The sequence below is a fragment of the Mustela erminea genome, chromosome 8 (assembly GCF_009829155.1).
Source record: "Mustela erminea isolate mMusErm1 chromosome 8, mMusErm1.Pri, whole genome shotgun sequence".
In the NCBI taxonomy this organism is placed as follows: Eukaryota; Metazoa; Chordata; class Mammalia; order Carnivora; family Mustelidae; genus Mustela; species Mustela erminea.
In genome coordinates this window covers 43,757,043-43,778,975 of record NC_045621.1, presented here as the reverse complement: position 1 = coordinate 43,778,975, position 21,933 = coordinate 43,757,043, and the positions used below count along the sequence as shown (strand labels likewise).

The window sequence follows — 21,933 nt, the reverse complement described above, 5'->3', positions numbered from 1 at the left end:
CTGGGATCATGACCCGAGCCAAAGGTAGATACTTAACCAACTGAGCCACCCAGGTACCCTGAGGATAATTTATACATAAATAAATATATAAATATTTAGGGGGATATTTAAAAATATTTAGTGATTGAGTTCATGGTATTAAAAAAAAAAAAACCAGTAAGTCTTAAATCTGGGGGGATTGTGAACTCCTTTGAGAATCTGATGAAAGCTGGATTCCTCTCCCCCCTCCCTACAAAAAGGCATGTGAACAGGAAATTTGTATTCAAATTCAAATTTAAAGGAGGATACTTTGAAGTTGTCCTGAGCCATTTGACTCCCATTCTATTGTCCCTGTTCAAGCCTTTCTACTGCTAGGCAGAATCATATTCTCAAATATCCTTTTGTTGTCTTGTACGTTTTAGGTTCTGGAACAGCACTCTTGGGGCTGTGGTGGCAGGTCTGGAGGGTCCCAGTGGGTGTGACATGTGTCACTGGTAAAGTAGGACTAGCAATAGTTGAAATGCTGGAGTTCGTGAAATTATTTGCTCTAAATAATTTTACCGTAGTAATATCCCTACTGAGTGCTCCCCAGCAGCAGGAATTTTGCACAAATGAGGCATTTTGGTAGGAGGACATCACACCTGGATAATTATGTGCCGTGTGTGTGTCTGGGGAGAAACCTGAGGGTGGCTGTCCTTCTGCACACAGGGTCAGTGCCTTAGCCAGCTCCTTCGAGCGGCTCTGCCAGGTGAGAATTTCTGAGACTTGGGACCACGGTTGCCTTTTCATACCCCAGAGAGCCTTATTCAGGGTCATGGACCCACAGGTGCTCAGAAAATGTTTGTGGCTTGATGGTATAAAAAGCCGTTTCATAAGATGCTGTTGGAAAGAGGATGTGAAGACTCAGTTCCCTTCAACTTGTGGAGAAGAAATGTTGCAGATACTTATTGACAAGCAAAGGAATAAATTTTCTCCTAACATGGGATTTATTAACTATACTTCAGGTGGTTTTAAGAACAGCTGTCAGAGGACGTTTAGATTCTAGCAATGGAGACAAAGCTTATATCAAACTAACCTTCCTGCCGACAACAATTACAAACCTCAAACAAAATATAAAAGAAGAGCCATTCACAGGCACTGGAGAGTCATCAAAGCAGCCAGAGACTAGAGAGGCTTATAGCCATAACCTGTAAAAGTGACAATACTCCCTCAGAGGACATTCTTGGCCTCAGCTGGTAATAGAACTGAAGACGATTGGACTGAGGAGCTAGGTGTTAGGGATTGAGGCTAAAGTACAGCTGGGAAATTTAGGGAGAAAGTCCCAGAGAAGGGGGCTGGCTTGAGGACTGAGCCTCAGGATCTGTGTAGTAACTTATTCAAAACGCATAGCTGAGTCCTGAAGTAGGTGTGAGGTGAGACTCCAAGGCAACCAGAAGAAAGTGACAGCTGGGTTGAGCAGATATTCCAGAAGCTGTCTAGTACTGGGGAGATGAAGTTGGAACTCAAGTCATACCAAGTTAGAGGGAAGCAGCAAACACCTTGAGCCTTTCCCTGAAACTCCAGAAGGACTATGCCTTAACGGTAAGACCACATTCAAGGACAAAGGGATAGGACAGGCAGGACTGACTCCCAGCAAATCTGTTGGCATGAAATCAAGGTAACTGCCTGACAGAAGCAAAGTCTGCACTCTTCAAAAGAAGATAACAGAATCCAGAGTTGCTGGCAGATCCTGCCCACTGTGCCCAGCAGAAATAAAGAATTCTTAGCAAGAAAATGTGACTCGGGAGGAAAACTAACTCACCAGGAGAGACTCACAGGTGACCCAGATGATGAAATTAACAGATGAGTAATATAAAATAACAGAAAGATGGGTACAATGGATAAAGTAGAGGGAATTTCAGGATGGATTGGGGACTGTAAAAATGAACCAAATAGAAATTATAGAACTGGGAAATATATTTGCAATGAAAAAGTCATTGAATAGTATGAATAGATGGGATAATGTTGAAGAAAGAATACTGAACTGGAGGAATGGTCAGTAAAATTACCAAAACTGAGGGACAAAAAGAAAAATCACTAAAAAACTCCCTCAAACAACCAGGTGCCAGAGATTCAGACCACCGCAGTAGTCAACTGACTTTTGACTAAAACACCAAAATATTTTAAGGGAGAGAGGAAAGTCTTTTTTAGTAAGAGGGTCTGGAACAACTGGCTATCCCTAGTCAAAATAGAGCTTGACTCTCACTGCACAATGAACACAATAATGAATCATAGATTTTGGCCTTAACCCTAAAAGCTAAAACTATAAAATTTCTAGGAGAAAAATGGAGGAGAGGATCTTTGAGACCTTGGGGTTAGGCAGACATTTCTTAGATAAGGTACACTAATCATCAAGTACAAAACTGAAATTGGGTTTCATCAAAGTTAAACATTTGTGCTTATTTAAAAAATTGGTTATGAAAATGAAAAACAAGCCACAGTCTGGGAGAAAATATCCACAATGTATAGATGTAACAAAGCACTTTTATCCAGAATATATAGAGACTTCCTATGAATTAATAAGAAAAATATAGATAAGTCCTTCAAATAATGGGCAAGAATTGTGGAAGGCAGCATGGATAGTTCTCAAAAAATTAAAAATAGAACCACCCTATGATCGAGAAGTCATTCTACTGGGTATTTACCCAAAAAATACAAAGACGCTAATTCAAAGGGATACATGCACCCCTATGTTTGTTGTAGCGTTATTATAAGAGCCAAACTCTGGAAGGAGCCCAAGTGTCCATGGATAAAAGAATGGATAAAGAAGATGTGGTGTATACATACAATGGAACATTATTCTGCTGTTAAAAAGAACGATATCTTGTCATTTGCAACAACATGGATGGATCTAGAGAGTATAAGGCTAAATGAAATAAGTGAGTCAGAGAAAAACAAATACTGTATGATCTCACTCAAAGTGGAATTCAAGAAACAAAACAAATGAGCAAAAGAAAAAAAAAAGAAGAGAGACAAACCAAGAAATAGACTCTTACCTCTAGAGAACACACTGATGGTTACCAGAGGGATGGATGAAAGAGGAAATGGGGATTAAAGAGTACACTTACCATGATGAAAAAACAAAAATGAAATGATTAAGCAAATAAATAATAGGCAAGAGATCTGTAGGCTTTGCACAGACACCTCATATAAGGACAGACACAAACGCTCTAAGGCTAACTGGAGAGGGGCTCAGTATCCTTATCATCAAGGCTATGCAAACTAAAACCGAGTTGCACGCCACTTCACACCTGCTGGAATGTCTGTTGTGGAAAAGTCTGGTGAGAGCAAGTATGGCTGAGGACGTGGAGCCCATGGGACTTTCTGACATTGTGAGTGGGAGAGTCGGAATGCTGTTCTTAGAAGCATAACCCACCATGTGATCCGGGCATGCAACTCCTCGGTGTTTACCCAAGGGAAGTAAAAACATGTCCGCAAGAAGATGTGTATGAGAATATTCCCAGGACTCAAACACTGAAAACCAACCCAGCGCCTAACAACACGGGAATGGAGAAGCTCATTATGGGGGCAGAGGTGCTAGCCCACAGCAGCAGAAACTCACAAAGCTTATAGATAGCAACGTGCATGAATCTTTGGGTGAAAGAAGCCAGACACAGAGCACTGACTGATTCCAAAAAGCAGAGTAGTGATTGCTTTCTGGGGGTGGGAGGTGTGGGGAGGGGGGTGGGATGACTCCAGCGCCGCTGGTGCTCTTTTGGACCTGCAGTGAGGTGACTGCTGCATAGGGTGATCAGGTTCACCTGGGAAAAGGGCTTCCTGAGATGTCCGACAGGGACTGTTCCAGGAAAGCTGAAACCAGCTGGTGGCCCCACATGACCTGCATGTAGGCATTTGTCAGAAGAGTTTTGCATGTGGAATTGCACCTACACTTGACATTCGTGCATTGTATTACATGTAAATTATACTTCATACAAAAGAGTGTTTTAGGGGCGCCTGGGTGACTCCGTTGGTTAAGCCTCCCACTCTTGGTTCCAGCTCAGGTCAGGATCTGGGGTCGAACTCCCGGGAGCTTGGCATGCTCAGCTCGGAATCTGCTTCTCTGTCTCTCTCCCTCTTCCTCTGCCCCTCCCTAACTCTCTCTCTAAAATAAAGATATGAATCTTAAAAAAAAAAAAAGTGTTTTAAAAGGGCGAACAACAAAAATGCTGAAAACAGAAGCTGAAAGCAGAAGAAAGCATTTGCCTTTCAGGCATCAAATCAAAGTTAGTTTTACTCTAATGACTTTGAAGGGACCAAAGCTTAAGGGGGTGCCCAACAAGTTACCTGGACACCTCACTTCCTCCAGGACGTGGAGATGTTGGATAAACAAAGGGACAATTGGTGTTCAGTGTGTTTGATATCCATCTTTTGGGAGACTTCAGCAGGTTGGGGTAGTTCCATCTACTTCCTTCCTCCCTACCATTTATTGTGGGGTCTCAGATACCCACGGCACACAATTTTCCTGCAGAAGGACCCCTGGTAACATCAGGACCCCAAGATAAGCAGATGACTTCCCCACCGTGCAAGTTGTCTTGTTCTGCTTGCTGTGAATGGAATCTGGAAACCCACCCCCACCCCCGCCCCCCGGACAATTAATCCTTGGAAGCTTTTCCAGACTCAGGCAGAGCCGGGGTATTCTGCCCTGTGTTCGGATTTGCTGTTGTTTTCTGCTTGGTACTTGCCTGGGTGACATTAGGTGCAGGCTGGTCCCTGTGTGATCTGGTGGTTTGCACACATGCCCGCAAATCTGGGGACGCATTCTGAGAGGGGAGTTACCATGACCTTCTCCTGCTTATATGTAGCAGTTAGCTGATGCAGCCTTTCCCGAAGCAAAACACTGTCCTTATCAATTACTCTCCCCCAATCCTCCAAAGCGGAAATTGAGCACAGATGTGTTAGGTCTTTTTCATTATTATGGGAAGATGATTGCCATATTTTTGGCAGTGGCTTTTAAAAGCACTCCATGTCCTCAATTTGCCAATTTTGAAACCGTACAAACATTTCACCAAGTTTTTGTTATGCGGAATAATGCTCTGAGGACTGTCTCCGGAAAAAAAAAAATCAGTGGAAATTTCTGCACTTGAAGATAGCACTGACCAATTGAAAACGTTCTGGAGGGGCCCACGCTCTGCCTGGTTTCCCTCTCAGCTGTAACAGTGCTCAGGGCTCGGGGCCAAGGTGCAGCCTCCTTGCCAGCACCCAATCTATTTTAGGAACATAATAGAAAAATAGTTTGCCACTTACTCATTTGCATCCTGTGCTCAAGGTGAATTCTTTATATCCACCTCCCCAGACAAAGAACAGTTTATAACATTTTGTTACAAGTAGTTTAAAAAATTCAGCTTTGTTTCAAGCAGAACAAAGATTATATGTTTTTCTTCCCCAGAAAGAGTTTTCTTACTCATGGTAAAATGTAATCAAAATGTGAAATAAGATCCTTGGAATGATCAAAAGAACCCCCCACCCCCACCCCGCAGGGTGCCTGGTGGAGTCCACCTGTACACAGGCATCAGAGCACATACTGAATGCAGGGAGCGTGCAGGAGAGAAGAAGGAGACAGAGACCCACTTCCTGTCTTCAGTGGGTCTCAAGGCTGCAAAAGGAGCCAAAACATGAGTCAAGTACAGAAGCGCCCTTCTCCAAAGGCGCCTCTCCCTGGCAAATCAGGAGGGAGCACCTGGTTCATGCATGGATATGATTTTTTTCCCACAGGACGAGACTGTAGTGGAGGAAAGCATGGGCAGGGAAGCTGGACACAGCACCCTTGCTGTTCCATGGGCCTCGCGGCCATGATTTCACTGCCCCAAGTACAAAATGTTAGACCGCGAAAGGTAGCAGGTTATGTCACCCCAAAATGTACTTCTTGGATGTGAGGGTTATTCTGAGCTGATTATTTTAAGAAACAGACAGAGGAGAAGTTCAGAGCACAGAGTAGCAGTTGCCCTTTTGTAAGAGAAATTTGCATGTACAGAGGCAGCTCTTGGGGGTGGGAGTGTCTCCCTCTCTACCAGGAAGAGAAGCTAACTCTAAACCACCAGAAACTCTGATCTGTGGAGAAGGTGCCATTCAAATTCGCAAAACCTTATACTTGCCTACTGTGCTTTTCCTGCCGACCTCCCCATAACTGGAAGTCCACACTGTCTTCTGTCTTTGGCTGAAGATTGGCATTTCAGCTGGTGCCTTGGGCCACCTGGAGAGTTACTAATTGTGTGTGTGTGTGTGTGTGTGTGTGTGTGTGTGTGTATCTCCCATGTATGCATGGGGTGCACATATTAATAAACTTCTGTTTGTTTTTCTCTTTGTTACTCTGTATTATATTACAGGGCTCTCAGCCAAGAACTCAGAAGGGTAGATGGAAAATTATTTTTTCTCCCCCATAACCATCTCTGTGTCCTCTCTGGGAACATCAGTCCTGTCATTCTGAGAAAGAGACTCTGGATCCTTGGTCAGCACCAGACATTAGCTATTGACCAAAGCCACCAGCTGCCCTAATAGGGCAGAGATGAGACACCGCTCCCAAAAGAAAGGAGGGCCTCTGGCCTTGGGGAGGAGAGTGGGGGTGGGAAGGGCAGAGACTGGGCAGGGAGACGGTCCAGGGCTGATTCCAGGAAGGAGGGCCACCTTCCAGAACAAGCCCAGAGAAGGGGACACTTTTAAGAGTTGCCTGAGAGAGGAGAGCAAAGAAGAAACAGTCCAGGCCACATACCTGCAGGTAAGCTTGTGTGCACCTCTCTTTGTGTCTGTGCAGACGTGTGTGCATGTGTGTGCAAGCAGAGTACATCATTAACTTTCTGCTTCCCAGTCTTTCTGCTTCTGCTTTTGTCCTTCTGGGTGGTTGAGAAAAGCATTGTGGAGGAAACCATCAATGTGCAAGGTACTTGAATTATTTCAGTTCCTAAAGGAAATATGTCATTCATTCCTTCACTCAGATGGCCATTGAACTCTGCTGGCTTTCTTTGGGGGGCAAGTCTAACTTCTTGTTTTTCTCATTTACCCACCACACACTTGTTCACTCACCAATTCAGTAAATATTTACTGACAGTCCTCCAGGAACAAGGCAGGTGGGTAACCTCCTTTGGTGGAGTCCAACCGGACGCAAAGCCTTCTCCTGCATACTTGAAGACCCTCTTTCTCACTGTTATTTATTTTTTTTTCCTTTCTGAGAGAGAGAGAGAGAGGGAGAGAGAGATCGAGAGTGCAAATGCGTAAGGGAGGGGGGAAGGGTGGGGAAGAGGAAGAGAATCTTAAGCAGATCTCATGACCCTAAGATCATGACCTGAGCCGGAATCAGGAGTCAGATGGTTCGCCGATGGTGCGGCCTAGGCGCGCCACCTGCCTTCTCACTATTGATGGTAGCCCTTCTGTGGTTACAGGGGCTTTTAGAGTTGCTGGTCCCGGTATAAAGAGCCTCTGCTGTGGAATCTTGGCCCAGTGTCTGCTTCCAGTTCTGCCCCCTGGGAAACTGTATTCTGGATCCCGCCATGTTCTGGGGAGGATAACCATCTACCCAAGGCTCCTTCTACTTAGGACAAGAAACCTTCAGAGCAAACCTAGAGAGGAGGAAAGAGACACGGAAGCAGATCAGGTACCTGCCTTCCCTCACCTGCTTCCAAACTGGCATTTCTTCCAGGGCATCTCCTGCACTTCCAGGTGGGGATATGGGCACGGGCATGTTCAGTGATTTGGGTTGTCCTTATGCTCTCAGGCGCTCATTCTATACTGTTATGGCCGCATTTATTGTATTGCTGGTGTGAATAATTTAACTTACAGCACTCTTTAATTTTTTGAAGTTTTCTTTGGCCTTCTCAGGACACAGTAGGCTCCCACTGTGGCACCACAGCCCTCTGGCACAGTTCTGGGGGCATGAGAAGGTTTTTGATAAATAGTTCATGAGGGATAAGTTTTGAGATCTCTTATGCAAGAGGAATATGTTGGTCAGGCTGCTCTTGGGTGTTCGGTCTAGTTCTGGGAGTAACTTGAGGTGGGGCATTGACGAAGTGCCAGAAGGAACTTCCCTCTGGGGGAGGGGAATTTGGTGATCTGAAGAAGCTGAGCAGAGTGGACCATTGAGGCTGTGGAGGTGGAGTAACAGGCATGGGTGCAGGTCACTAATGCAACATGAGGTTGGACTTTCTCAACGTTAGATCCTAAGGGGCACACAGAGCCTCCGGGCGGAATGCACTGTCCAAGAGAGGCCGAACGAGGGGCCAGCATCGGGATGGTGGTATCCCCCCACCTATTTCCTTACTACTAGTTCCAGGCATGATAATAGGCAGTTCATGGAGAATGCAGTTAGGATCCAGTAACGTCAGAAATGCTGGTTTAAATCAGGTTGAACAGGCTGCACCTGTTCTTAGCATAGGCTCTTTTAAGTACAGATGTGCATTGACTCTCTTGACTCTCCAAGAAGGGATTGCAAGGAATGGTCATTCTATACAACTGGCCACAGGGCCCTTTTCTTCGAATCATATCTCACAGCTCTAGAATGCACAGAGCCCACTTGTGGGGGTAACAGAGTCTGGGTCTTTTGGACCAGACATGGATCAAGGGCTCTTCTGGTTGCCAGACTGCGGCAGGGTGATTCAGCCACCAAGCTGGGTGCCCTGCTTGGAGCTTTCTGGGGCTGTCTCCTTCAGGCTGCTTTCACAGAATGCCATGGACGGAGTGGCTTGCAAAAAACAGACCTTTATTTCTCACTGTTCTGGAGGCTACCAAGTCCAAGATCAAGGCACTAGCAGATTTGGTGCCCAAAGGAGGCCCAGTTCCCGGATCAGGGACTTGCTGTGTCCTCACCTGGTGGAAGGGAGGAGAGATCCCTCTGGGGTTCCTTTTATAAGGGCTCTAATCCTATTCATGATGACTCGCCCTCATAGCCTACTCCCCTCTCAAAGGCTGCCCCTCCTAATACCATAAGGTGGGGGTGGGGGTGGGGGTGGGGGTGGGGGTGTGGTGAGGGGATAGATTTAGGTTTCAGCAGGTGGATTTTGTAAGGATACATCAATGGTTTCAGTACAGCCTCTGCTGTCTTTCCTCTCTGGAATCAGAATGCATTTTGGGTACATTTGCCCTGATAAATTGAAATAATATAAAACCAGCCTGGTTGTCACATTTTAGAGTTTGTAGGCTGCGCACAGCATCAGTAATCATTATTACAATCATTGTTAAACTAACAGCCCTTACTGTGAGGGTTGTCTGCCCTGCTCCAAGGAACCCCCTTTTTCCTCAGATGTTTATTCATGTTCATCGACTGCACAGTCGATGGGCCATTGGTATGTGAGTTTGGGGTGGGGACAGAGTGACTGACAGCCAGGCAGGGCTGACTCCTTGTCTATCCCAGAGCTGAGGGCTGCTGTGAGCACGGAGAGGTAGAGAGGCAGGTTCCAGGCTCGCTGTCCTGGGCTTCAAAGAGCAGCTGCAGGAGATGGCTAATAAAATCCCTTCTATTCCTGGTAGCTTGAGTTAATTTAGTAACTTGCCTCTGAAATGATGTTTTCAAAATATACTGGAGATTGCCAGGGAGCATCGGTCCCCTGCCCCTCCCTGGCTTCCGGTGGTTTGCTGCCATCTTTGGCATTCTCTGGCTTGTAGAAACATCTCCTCCATCTTGGCCTAACTTCCCCTTCTTGTAAGGACACATGTCACCCTGGATTAGGTCCCACTGTGATGACCTCACTTCAACCTGATGACCACTGTTTGCCTCTATGTCCAAATGAAGTCTTGTGCCGAGGTACTGGACATTAGGACTTCAACATATGAATTTTGGGGGGACACATCCAACTCATAAGACCCTGGCTTCCATAAGTATTCATGAGAAGGTCAGCCGATGTGATTTCTGGTAGGTCTGTCTCTGTGAAAAGCAAGCTGGGCGTTTGCTTAGGCCCAGACCGGTGGGGGTTCCTGAACAAAGAGAAGTCTTTGGCCTCTAGGCACTTGTACTAGGTTGAAGAGCATCCCCCCACATTCACATCCAAGGAACACTGGGAATGGCCAGCAACCACCGGAAGCTAGGACATAGGTGTGAAACAGATACTTTCTCAGAGCTTCCAGAAGGAACCAACCCTGCGGACACCTTGATTTCCAGGCCTTCAGGACTATGGGATGACGCATTCCTGTTGTTTGAAGACTCCCAGTGTGTGGTCATGAATTACATCAGCCCCAGGAAACTAGTGCAGAACGTAACCCAACCAGGGCCCTCGGTGAGGTTAATCTCCCGACGGAACATCAGACCAAGCCCAGGCCCTTCTGAGCTTGGCCCCACGAGTGGCTGCAAGGACAGTGTGGCTCAGATGCTGTGAGATGCCCCCAGCCCTCCTGGGCCCCAGCCAACAGGAGCCGAGCATGAAGTTCACCCAACAGAGACAATGGTTGTAACATGAGCACACACTCACTACGTCACTTGTTAGTTCCAAGTGACTAACTAGGACGATCATATTCTCTTGTTGAGCACTTGCCGCAAGAACAGAGACCAAGAAGGAACAAAAGGACAGCAGTGGGACTCTAAGAGGTGGCAGATTAGCATTTGGTCCCTAGAACCGCAGCAAGTCCTGAATCCCTTCAGCACAGGCCCCAGAAGATCTACTGTGTGGCCAGAATCTCACTGAAGTCCCTGTCACTCCATACAGCTGAAGAACCAACAATGCAGTGGTCTTGTCCCTTTTGGCTGGGCAGGGACTGGGGACCCTGCAGCCGGGGAAAGAGGGAACAGAGCTGATAATGTGGAGCTTTAGGGTGATGGCAGGAACCAGTATAAGTCAGGAGGCCCCACCTGGAGACCAGCTCCCCAACCAGCAGCTGGTGCAGGACTCCTCCCCATGCTTTACAATAGGATGGGTTTTGGGGGAGCACTGGAGGGAATGGGCTCTGACCTCTCACCCTGGCAGCTGGAACCTCCACTCCCTGTGGAGACCAGCATAGGACCCCCCTGGCCTTTGCATTATCCTCCCCCACTGCAGAGAAGATACTATGACAGGTTGGCGAACGAGCACAGAGGGAAGTTCAAGGCGTGGCCTTGGGATCAGACAGACTTGGGTTTGGAGCCCACTCTCTGCTTTGCAGGTTATGGGACCTGGGCCAGGTCTCTGACTTCTCTGGGCCTCGGTTCCTGAATAAAGGCAGGCCTAGGCCACAGGAGGTTGTAAGCAGTCAAGGATGGGGTAGGTAAAAGCCCCAGCACAGAGCCTGGAATGGCGGGCGGGGCGGACCATGGCCCTGGAAGGAAGGGACCTACTCTGGTTGCGATCTGTGTTGATACGACTTTCCTTTGAGGACCTCCCTGTTGTGCTCGGGGCAGGGCCTCTAGAACAGATAAGTCTGAAAATTCAGGGAATTCAGTTCAGGCTGCCAGACTGGCTAAAAAATAAGGCACAGCATCTTAGTTTACTTTGAGAGTTGTTGTCATGAATGGGTGTTGGAGTTTGTAGACGCTTCTTCTGCCTCTATGGACATGATCACGTGATTTTTCTTTTTCAACCTTGTAATGAAGTGTATTACGTTAACTGATTTTTGAATGTTGAACTAGCATTCTGTACCTAGGCTAAATCTCCCTTGGTCGTGGTTGAATGATTCTTTTTACACATTGTTGGATTTAATTTGTTAATATTTGTTGAGGATTTCTGCATCTGTTTATGAGAGATATTGGTCTCTAGTGTTCTTATAATGTCTTTGCTTTTGGTATTAGGGTCATGCTGGTCTCATAGAATGAGTTCAGAAGTATTCCCTCTACTTCTGTCCTTAGAATGAGATTGTAGAGAATTGGTATGATTTCTTCTTTAAATGTTTGGTAGAATTCACTGGTGAACCATCTGGACCTGCTGCTTTCTGTTTTGAAAGATTATTAATTATTGATTCAATTTCTTTGAGGTATAGCCTATTCAGATGATTTCTTCTTGTGTGAGTTTCAGCAAATTGTCTTTCCAGGAATGGGTCCATCTCATTTAGGTCATTACTTCTGTGGGTGTAGAGCTGTTCATAGTATTCCTTCCTTAACCTTTTATTGTCCAGGGGCCTATAGTGATGTCCCCTCCTTCGTTTCCAATATTAATAGTTTGTTTCCTCCCTCTTTTTTCTTAGCCTGGCCAGTGGCTTATGAGTTTATTGATCTCAAAGAACCAGCTTTTGGTTTCTTTGATTTTCTCTATTGATTTCCTATTTTCAATTCCATTGATATCTCTTTCAGTTCTTAGTGTATCTTTTCTTCTGTTTACTTTGGATTTAATTTGTTCTTTTTTTTTTATCTAGTTGCCTCAGATGGAAGCTTAGATTATTGATTTTAGATCTTTCTCCTTTTCAAATTGGGTGCATTTACAGCTATCTGTTTCTCTTTAAGCACCATTTTCCTGCATCTGACAAATTTTGATTGACTTGTATTTTCATTTTCACTTAGTTCAAGACATTTTTAATTTTCCCTCCAGATTTCTTCTTTGCCTCATGTGTTACTTGGAATCGTATTATTGAATCTCCATGTATTGGGGGATTTTCCAGTTACTGTTACTGACTTCCAGGTTCATTTTGTTGCACTGAGAGCAGACACTGTATGATTTTTATTCTTTACATTGGTGAAGGTGTGTTCTATGGCTCTGAATGTGGTCTATTTTGGTGGATGTTCCACATGAGCTTGAGAAGAACGTGTATCCTGCTATTTTTGGGTGGAGGGATAGAATCTTAAAGAGAAGAGAACCACAGAAGAGAGAGCCCCCCAGAACTTCCCGTTGATTGTCCTCAAATCCTTAGCTGACCTCTCAACAGTGCCCACACAGGTAAGACTTCGAGAAGCCTGTAGGGTGTGAAGAGATGTTAGAACCTCATCTTCTGCCCACTGTAGGAAAGACAGAGTTTGGAGTTTAAGTTCTGCCAAGTAGAGGAACTTGGTAGATGCCCCAGGCTTTCCACGGAGATCTCAAAAGGGCCTCAGTTTAGGAGCAAAGACTATGCGCCAGTACTAAGACTGACCCTAGGATTAATGGCAAAACAAAATAGGTCCCACCCTACGACGGTGTAAAACAAAGTTTCCATAGGTTCATGATGATCCACCAGTAATTTAACCATCTGCTAGAAAGAGGTCAACACTCTCCAAAGGAAAGGAATCCAGAATCTCTGCAACCTGTCATTCACGATATTTAATACGTACCAGTAGTTCCCAGACAAGTGGAAAAGCAGTAAAATGTGACCCAGGGGCAAGTAAAAACAAAACAAAACAAAACAAAACAAAACAAAAATCAATAGAAACAGACCCACAAACTAACCAGATGTTGGAGTTAATAACAGGGGCACCTGGCTGGTTCTGTCAGCAGAGCTTGTGACTCTCAGGACCAGGGTTGTGAGTTCAAGCCCCAGGTTGGGCGTGGGCCCTCCTTAAAAAAATAAAAATAAACAAATAAATAAAATACTCTGACAAGGGGGTGCCTGGGTGGCTTAGTGGGTTAAAGCCTCTGCCTTTGGCTCAGGTCATGATCTCGGGGTCCTGGGATCAATCCCCACATAGGGCTCTCTGCCCTCTCTCTCTCTGCCTGTCTCTCTGCCTACTTGTGATCTCTGTCTGTCAAATAAATAAATAAATAAAATCTTAAAAAAAATACTCTGACAAATATGGTCAAGAATCTGTATGGAAAGAAAGATCATAGAAGAGGCAAAGACACATGATTTCAGAAGAGATTTAGAAAAAATGTACCCAGGAGAAACTGGAGAACTGGAAAATAAGATATAATATGCTTAAGAAACCACTAAAGGAGAGAGAAAGGACTACTACACACACTTGTGTAATACTTACACAAGTACAAACATTTGTACAAATACAAATACTACAAATACTTGATGACCTCCAAAGGAAGAACAAAAGACCAAAGAAGAGAGGGAACAAATAGGAAATGAACAGCAAGATGGTGGACTGAACAGAACCAAATTTTTAATTACATTAAAGGGGAATGGACCAGACCCTCTAAATCAGAAGGCAGTCAACCCTGTATGCTGTTGTAAAGACATGCATGGGAAGCATGAACATGCAGACAGGCCTTCTCACTTTGCACTTGTGTGTCTGTCCCCCCTTTAACTCCTCGCTCATCACCCTCACACCCAAGTCAGCAAACGAGGCCTGGAACCAGGTGGCTGGGAGAGAAAGTCCTGAGCAAAGCAGGGATTGGGGAGCAGGGAGAGAAGGCGACGTCAGAACTCCTTTGGAAGGCATGTGTCAGGAAGGATGAGGGCTGTTTTCATGCTCATGAATTTGTCCCACCGTGGGCTGCGCTCAGAACACTTATTTATAAGTGGTGTACTCGCAAGCTGAAACTCGTTATCCCACTGAGACGAGAAATGGGGTGTACGTTCTTAAGTCAGACTCCAGCAGCCTGGGCTTGACAGGTAGATTGTTCTACGTTTTGTCAAGCATGCTAATGCAATGGCAGGTGGTGATGCGTGAAACTAGGTTAGAGGAAGTGTGAAGGTCATGACGCTCAATCTCTGGCAGCTTCTTAAGTGTTTTCATGTATCCAGTCTTCCGGTGTCTCCCATCAACTAATGTTTGATAATTTAATTACTTTTTATCTGATTACTTTCTAAAAGTCTATCCTTAGTAATATTATAGCTGACATCCTTTTGGATTTTCTAAGTATAAAATTATCCATAAATAATGACATTCATCCTTCTTTCTTATCTTAATTTCTTTCTTTCTCTCTTTTGTTCTTTGTTTTTTTTTTTTTTTTTTTTTGTTCTTTGGTTTTGCTGTCATAATGTGTATACAGGGATATACAATATCATGGAAAATAATAATAAAAGGAAAATTTAGACAAGAAATCGTTGTTTGGCCGCCGGTTTTTAATTAGAATATTCCTGCTGCCTTTCCATTAACTGTAATGTTAGTTTTGACTTTAAAAATAGGTCTTCCTGTCTTCAGAAATCCTTCCTTCTAACTCAGGAATTCTTCATGCTGGGTTTGCGGATGACACGGTCTGATCCCGTGCACACAGAATTTCTCTACTCACTTACATGTGGATATTCGTTCGGCCTTTACTCTCCTGGTGACTATTATGTACCAGGCTTTGTTCCTGGCCTGGAGGTTACAACAGTGATCAGGACAGTTACCAAATCCAGCCTTTAGGCATTTATAGCCTGGTGGAGGAGACAGCGATAGGCAATAAGGAAAATATAAAGTATGTGAGCTGTCGTGTCACAGACAAAAATACTGGGAGGCTGTTGGGTGGGGAGCCCCTGGGTCAGTGGGTCAGAGAAGGTCCCCTGTAGAGGGTGATGGGTGAGCGGGCCCTGTTATGGACCGAACCGTGGCCCCCTGAATGATGTGTCCATGTCTCAACCCAGCATACACGTGACCATGACGTCATTTGGTGGAAGATGTAATTGAGTTAAGTAATGATCTGAAGATGAGCTCATCCTGGACTAACCAACCAGGGGGCCCAAAACCCAAGGCAAGTATCTTTGTGAGAAGAGGAGGCTCGCAGAGGAAGCCATGTGAGGACGAGGCAGAGGCTGGCCTGAGGCAGCCACAGCCAAGGGGACCCCCAAGGCTGCCAGCAACCACCTCAAGCCAGGAGGAAGGCCAGGGACAGAGTATCCCTCAGAGGCTCCTCAGGGAAGTCCCTCTGCCAACACCTTCATTGCAGATTTCTAGCTTCCAGAAATATTTCAAGCCACCTACTGTCCCCAGTTTATGGTCATTTCTTACAATGGAAGCAAATACAGCCTTGAGGTGGTTAAGAGGGTGGGTGAGCCATGTGTGCATGTACAAGGAGACGTTTACAGGGAATCAGGGTGGTTGTGGCCAGTGGAGAGTAGCAGAACAAGGTCAGGGGTCACAGATGAGGGATGCTGGCAGGGGACAGATGACCAAGGCCTTCTGGGCCACAGTAAGGACCAGAGCTGCTGGTCTGGGTGAGGTGGGGAACTTTGAACTGAGCAAATGAAATGCAAGGATAGAGATGCCATTAACCAAGATGGGAAAGGCTGCAGGTAGAGTAAGTTTGGGGAACAAACCAGGATGTGAAGTTTGGACTCAGTAAGCTGAGAAGCCCAGTGGGCATCTGAGGGACGATGCCGGGGAGGCAGTCTAGTGCAGGACTCTAGACTTGCCAGGGGTGGGCTAGGAGGGAGACCCCATTGGGGAACCATTGGCATACATGCAGCATTCTACATGCCCTGCAGGGTGGTGAGAACAGATGGGGGGAGGGGTGCAGGAGATGGATGGGGGATGGTGACCCCCAGGGTGTGCAGGTCCTGGACAGGAGGAGGAACCAGCCAAGGGGACCGAGGAGGATCCGTGGCCGCAAGGTGGGTCCAAAAATCCACTAGAAGAAAGTGCTTGCAATGGGGGGCTGGCGTTGACAGGGGTGAGGGCAGAGGGCTGATGGCCTGGGCAGCCTGGAGGCCACAGGATCATTGAGAACTTTCCAGGGCCAGGAGGTGGCCACGCCCACTGGGAGCAGGGTCAGGAGAGATGGGAAAGAGGGAATGTGGACCCAGGCAGAGGCAGCTGTAAGGGGGACACAGTGCAGGGAAGAGTCTTTCTACGTGCTGATGGGAGCACTCTACAGGAAGGAAGACTGGCTAAGGCAGGGATGAGGGTGAGGAATGGGGGAGGTAGGGGCGGGAGCAGGTTAGCTCTCTGTGCCCCGGGGCCAGGGGATGGTGACTACCTCCCACCAAACCTCTGAGGCCGGGGGTGGGGGCGGTGGGGCGGGTGGTGGGGGTGGTGGGGGGCTGGCTCACGGCCAGGTCTGCTTAGCTCCTCCTCTCTCTTTCCCACTGACTGTGGGACTTGTCCACTTGCTGTTCTTCTCTGGGCCAGCTCTCCCTTTCTGGGCTTATTTCCTCAATTGTGAAGTGGGATAAAACCGTCAGGCCCGCCCCTAATATTTGCAGGGACTGGGGCAGGCACACAAAACGTAGTCCATATACCAACCATCTGAGCATTTAAAAGTGACAAATGAAGCCAAGCACACATGTTGCTGAATTAAATATGTCCCACCCTCCTCCTTTGACCCGTATACCTTCAAAAGAATCCAGAAGTCGAGGTTTGCTCTTAGAACCCGAGAGCTCCCAGGAGCGCTTGCCAGGACATGATGGCCCAGCCCCACTGACCTCCTTTGCTTCCGACCTGCATCTGTCTCTCACAGAGAGGGGTTGATGTGCTCCCCCCATACTCCCCATCGCTGGTCTCTTGGGCACGAGGAGACTGCGTGCTCACCCTGGTGGCCGCCTGTGCTGGAGTAGAGTGGACCCAGCACAGAGGCCCATGTGGGCCCTGTAGGAGGGTGGTGGGGTTACTTGGGTGAGGAATTCTTCATCTCTGGATTTGGGACTGTGCCTTACAAGTGGGGGGCCCTATGACCTTCTTACCCCCAAGAATGGGCACGGTGAGGGAAGGGCCCGTGGAATGGCCTTCTGGCTGTGGCTCCCAGGGTGGGTTTGCCATGAGGGTGACCATGAGATCAGAACCCCAAGTCAAGGGTCAGCACAATGCCTGGCACATAGTAGGTGCGCAGTAAAAGGTGCTACTTTATTTTTGTTATGTTTCCAGTCGTTAGGAACTGGGCAAGTCGTTAGGAACGGGGCCCCTCCATCCTCAGCTCTCTGGGCGCCCACCCCAGACTCTGGGTGCTCGGACAGCGTCCCCTGTGGCCTCACTCCTCTCACTGTGCTCAGCCGCTTCCCTTCAGAAAGCCCTCCTTCCGCGGGTCATTAGGGAAGTTTCTGGTCCGTCTTCGGTGTGTCAGATGTTTCCTCCCCAAAGGAGTCTGCCTTGCCCCTGCCTCTCACCTGGTCAGGTGAGCCGATCTCCTCTGCCTGCTCCCACGGGACTGTGAGGCCTGGTCCGAAGCTGAGGTGGTCGCCTCTCCCTGCACAGTCCCCTGTGCTGGCCTGTGGGTCCTGGACGCCTCGGGGCCGTACTTTGCTTCGCCTGCTCTGCCCAGCCTGTCAGGCAGCCAAGCGCCGGCCTGATTGCTGAGCTGAGGAATTTAACTGGTGTTCAGAAATCCCTGCTGGAATTTTCCGTTGAGATAAGCAGGGGTGAAGGTTTTGAGGCAAGGCAGGTGACCCTCTCTGCTTATCTCAAAGGCCCTAGGAGATAAGAACATTCTGGAAGATCTGTCCTGCAGCCATCCGTCACACTGAGTCTGATCCTTAACTCCAGCTCTATAAGGAAGCCCAAGGAGGACAGGGAAGCACCCCTTCCCCCACAGATCCCCAGACAGGGCACGTCTCCTGGGATGGGGCTGTATTACCCATCCTGGCCACACCGGTGGCCTCTGTGCCAGGAGCTGGGGGGCCATGGGGTCCAGGCAGGTCACTGGCAGTGTCCACTACGTGCCTTGATGACTGTGTCGAAAATCTCAGAAATGTTTCTGTGGCAGTGGCTCAGGTGTTGGCCATGTGATGTCAGGGGAGGCAAATAGGTGGAAAGTTACGGAAGTTGGGTGCGCATGGGAAGGAGCCACAGGTGGTGGGGGTAGGGAGGGGGCTCAGGGAGCAGAAGAGCCCCCGGCCCTGGAGATGTGGAGTGGAGACCGAATAGCCTGTTGGCTGGGGTGCTGCTGAGATTCTTCTGACACTTGTGGGGTGCTCAGACCAGAGAATCCCCAGAGGGCTTCTGGCTTCAGAACTGCAGGATTTGGGCTTTCTTTCCACAGGGGGAGTCTATGCCCGTGATCGGGCGTGCTCCTATACGTGGGCTGCTGAAGGGCCAGAGCCAAGTGGCATCTCTATTGCTGCCAAGACAGGGAAGTGAGTGAAACGCCAAGAGTGAAAGCTAGAAAGTTGGCGCAGCTCTTTCAAGAGGATGTAAGTGGTGGTCACTTAAGTGACTTGCTTGTGTCCTATTTTTGCCTAGTTTCCCCGACAAGCAGTGGCGATTAGGATTATGGGGCAGAACGCGCTCTAAGTGTCGAGCCTCCCTTCCGGGAGTTTCTTGGTGCTGGAGTCTGACTGTGTCCATGGGGGAATGCATCTTCAGACTGACTGATTGATTTAAAAATTTTGTTTATTTCTTTGAGAGCGAGAAAGAGCATGAGCAAGGGGGGAGGGGCAGAGGGAAAGGGAGAAGCAGGCTCCCCGTTGAGCAGGGAGCCTGATCCCAGAACCCTTTCTCCTGATGGGGAGCCCAATCTCAGGTCCCAGGATCATGACCTGAGCTGAAGGCAGATGCTTCACCGGCTGTGCCACCCAGGCACCCTGTGTCTTTAGATTTAAACGTGAGTGCACAGGTTTCTCTCTCTTGGTGGATGTCTCTTTGTGGTGAGGTTGTCTCACAGAGACAAACGACACATTTGGGACATTCTTGGGGAGCAGAAGGGGTAGTGACTGCGGAGCTCCCGTGGGAAGGACAAGACCCATTCAGGCGAAGCATGTGCAGGCTAACACTGAGACCAGAGAAGGGATGAGCCTCCAGACCTCATGAAGAGCTGGGTCCTAGCCTCTCATGGTGCCCCTGGGCCTTGTAAGTTGGGCCAGGTTGTTTGGGGTTGGCCTGAATCCGAGGACCAGCGAGTGGGTCCCCACCACCCAACAGCAGTGTGCTGATGGGGAGCTTTCCCTCTGGGTCAGCTGGGCAGAGTGTGGGCTTTAGCTCACACTAGGGTAAACAGGATTCTAGTGTGTCTCTCAAGATGGCTGGCCCATGGTGTCCACACCCGCTGGGATCCCCTCTCCCTGAGGGTGCCCAAGGCTGTACATAGAATGGACATCACTCCTGAGTTATGTTGTTGTAATATGGCAAAGGTGAAGTGGGGTTTGCAGATGTAATTAAGTCCCCTTAGTGGTTGACTTTGAGTTAATGAAAAGGGAGAGGTGCCTGGTGGGCCTCACATAATCAGGCAAGCCCTTTAAAAGAGGGTCTGAAAGTCAGACAGACCCTCTTGCTGGCTTTGAAGAGCAGGCTGGCCCATGTGGGAGGGTCAGTGAGCGGCCATGTGACAAGGACCAGGAGGTGGGCTGTGAGAACTGTAAGTGACCCCGGGAGACAGCCATGGGACCTCACTCCTACAACAGCAGGGAGCTGAATTGTGCAAACAACCAGCTCAGAAAGGACCTTGGCCTTCCAAGGGCCTGGCCGCAGCCTGTGAGACCCTTGACAGAGGACCCGGGAAGCTGTGCCCCCGCTCCTGGCCCACGGAGCCAGGAGAAGAAACGGAGAGACAGCAAACATGCTCATGACCCTCTGTTCCACACCCAGATGAAGACTGGGCCTGTGCCTCCGGGTGGGACCCTCGGTAACACAATCTCGGTGCAGCTGGAGAGTCACATGGGAGCTGAACGGTCTCCAGAAATCTCCTCTGGACGAGGCCTGGCTCATCAGACAAATCCATTGTCTGACCGCAGGCGCAAATCTCCCGCTTTGGGTCAGATGCTGGTTATTAACTAACTCGTCTCTGCCTTCCTTCCGTGAAACTGGCATCTCCCCCTCCTTCTGGGCCCCCTTCCCCCAATCTGCAGGAAGGTGGCCACTTCACAGGAATTCAGAATTGGACCCTCCATCTATGGTTTATAGGCCGAGAAACACATCGTCACCCAGACCTTTGGTTGCGGGTTTCAGGTCGGGGGCTAAGGAGGGCATTCATGAGGGGGTAGCGTTCCTGAGCCTCCCAAGTAGCAGGGCCCAGCCAAGCTTGCTGATGGCCCTCAGGGAGGTGGCCACACCCTGGAGGGAATGTACGGAGGGGGAAGCCCCCTGCGCCGACCCCTCGAGGTGGTATGGGCGCAGCAGAGAGGAGCTGGTCCTGAAGGGGTGGTGGGAGGGCACCCCAGCAGGAAGCCAGCCCAGGGCCCCTCCCTGCACATGCCCCATGCAATGCCCCAGCAAGGGACAGGGAGGGAGGAAACCCTGGAGGTCAGTGGGACCAGAGTCGCCCTCCATCTGTCCTGCGGCCTGATCTTCCCATCCCTGGGAGGAATATTCAGGTTGAAGGGTGACAAACCTGGGAGGGGACGTTAGAGAAACACAGCGCCTCCCGCGCTGTGGCGTCCAGCCAGGATGCAGGTGTCCGGGCCCAGGACTGGCTGCCCTGCTTGCCTCTGGCCGTGGGTGCCGGGACCCACAAGAGCCGTCTCCTAGCTCTGTGGGGGCAGGAATAACTTCATTGACCAAAATACATCCTTTCCTTCCAGGCTTGGAGGGCAACAAGGATCCGCGCTGCTCCCAGGAAGGAGCCAAGGGGAGACCCTCAGCTTTGAAGTGAGAGACGGATATCAAAGCTGAGACACTTCCTGGAGGTGGGTGACCCCCCACACCCCAGATTGGAGTCTGGCTTCCCGCAGGCTCCCTGGTGCTTTCGCAGGTCGGCTTCACCTCTCGCCTGATGGCCCTCCCACCCTGCCCTGTCCCAGGTGACGCAGGACTGTGTGGACTTTGTCCTGGGAGCCTCTGGGGACAGGAGGAGGAGACCTGACCTAGGGGCAGGGGCGGGGCTGACTCTTACCTGTTTTCTGTTGGAGCAGAACCTCAGTCTGTCCCCACCTGGGCCACCATCCCTGCCTGACTGCCTGTGGGCGGGGCAGGGGAAGAAAACCTTGTTGGGGGCCAGAGGAGGGAGAAAGGGGAGACAGGTGGGGGTCCTGCAGGACCCGGTGATGACAGGCTGCCAGGCTTCCTGGAGGTGATCAGGCCTCGGGAACACGTGAGTTGTTGTTTTAACTTCTGTCTGCTTGCACAGTGTGTGTGAGTGTGTGTGCATGTCTGTGTGTGTGTCTGTGTGTGAGTGTCTGTGTATGAGTGTCTGTGTGTATCTGTGGCTTTCCGTGTGTATCTGTGTGTGTGTCTGTGTGCATGTGTGTGTGAGGGTGTCTGTACTTTTGCCCTTGTGGGCCTAAACAAAACGGCCAAGGGTGGGGTGAGGAATTTGTTTTCCGGAGGACCGGAAGTGCCCCTGTTTGGATCCCCTGTGGCTGGCTAGGTTGGGTTCCCGGAAGGAGACTCCC

General features: G+C 48.8%; 1 protein-coding gene and 1 long non-coding RNA gene across 6 annotated transcripts in view; one reads left to right on the top strand and one right to left on the bottom strand.

Moving 5' to 3' along the window:
- Positions 1-6,402: 6,402 nt before the first annotated feature.
- Positions 6,403-21,933, top strand: part of RAB17 (RAB17, member RAS oncogene family) — a 28,370-nt gene continuing 12,839 nt past the window's right edge. The window contains exons 1-3 of one of the 5 annotated variants that reach the window (XM_032355314.1): positions 6,403-6,730; positions 12,579-12,773; positions 21,124-21,228. The gene's annotated coding sequence lies outside the window, so the exon portion shown is untranslated. Of the gene's footprint in view, positions 6,731-7,514; positions 7,604-12,578; positions 12,774-18,781; positions 18,802-21,123; positions 21,229-21,386; positions 21,633-21,933 lie in introns of those variants that run through there. The other 4 variants (XM_032355311.1, XM_032355312.1, XM_032355315.1 and 1 more) reach the window with 4 other exon arrangements.
- LOC116597509 lies at positions 7,483-18,030 on the bottom strand. The gene is made up of 3 exons (XR_004288646.1): positions 17,779-18,030; positions 13,260-13,367; positions 7,483-7,568 (listed from the first exon to the last, which is right to left on the bottom strand). It is a non-coding gene; the product is annotated as an uncharacterized LOC116597509 (long non-coding RNA).